Consider the following 1,192-nt stretch of genomic DNA (forward strand, 5'->3'; position numbering starts at 1 on the left):
AGAGTGTGACTAGATGTAGACGTAGTGAGAGATGGTGAGGTGAAGTAGGGGTGAGAGGGGATCTGGATGGAAGGAGACAGAGACCAGAGAGAGGGGGACAGGGACCCAGAGGGAGGGGGACAGGGACCCAGATGGAGGGGGACAGGGACCCAGAAGAGAGCGGGTGAAGTGGGGGAAGAGGTCCTGGGGGGAGCAGTGGGTGACGCAGAGGTGATGGGATCCTGCAGACAGGGGACCCAGGCCGCCACAGGGAGGGGGCGGGGTGAGACGGTCCGGCCGCCAGGAGGGACCACCTGGGAGACGAGACAGAACAAGACGTGGAGACAAAGGCCCAGGGAGAGACGGAAGCAGGGGGGCCCCCGGGACAGACGGACGGAGCTGGCATTGGGCCGAAGCCGAGGAGGAGGAATGGGGAGAGACGGACGGACGGACGGACAGGGACACAGTCCAGCCAGAGACGGAGAGCGCGGGCCAGGAATGCAGATGCAGGGTAGGACCGTGGGACCAGGCTCACAGCCCACCCGGGACTCCCGCACGTGGGTCTCTCAGGCCTAAAACCGGAGGGTCCCCCGCACCCTGGACGCCTCAGCTCCAGCCTCCGGGGCCCCAGGGCCTGAGCTCACACCTGGCTGATCGGTGCCTCCTAACCATCCTGCTCCGGGAACCCTGTTGTGAGTTCAAACTCCCAAATGTTCCCAAATTAAAGACACCCCGGACCGGGGAACGCAGGGCAGCCCTGGACCTCCAGCCTCCGGGGCCCCAGGGCCTGAGCTCACACCTGGCTGATCGGTGCCTCCTAACCATCCTGCTCCGGGAACCCTGTTGTGAGTTCAAACTCCCAAATGTTCCCAAATTAAAGGGTAATTTTTGCTCCACGTTCTGGCGTCTCCAATGTGTCCCCGGAGCGAGCTCAGAAGCGCGGGGAGCGCCCACCCAGGGACATTCGCCGCTTTCTGTCGTGGGAAACGCGTGGCCGCAATGCCCTTGGCCTGTGGCTCCTTCGCATCTGGATCTCCGGGGAGTTTTTACAGTTATGGACGCCCAGGCCCCCCCCCCCCCCAGGTGCTGTGGTTTTCGTGGCCCGGGCGGGGTGGGCGCTGGGCGTTTGAAAAGCCCCCCAGGGAGCCCGCAGCCAGCTGAGCCCCATCGATCTCCACTGCCTGCGGCTGTGAAAATGCAGCCGCCAGCTCCC

This window comes from Myotis brandtii, unplaced genomic scaffold, assembly GCF_000412655.1.
Source record: "Myotis brandtii unplaced genomic scaffold, ASM41265v1 scaffold601, whole genome shotgun sequence".
In the NCBI taxonomy this organism is placed as follows: Eukaryota; Metazoa; Chordata; class Mammalia; order Chiroptera; family Vespertilionidae; genus Myotis; species Myotis brandtii.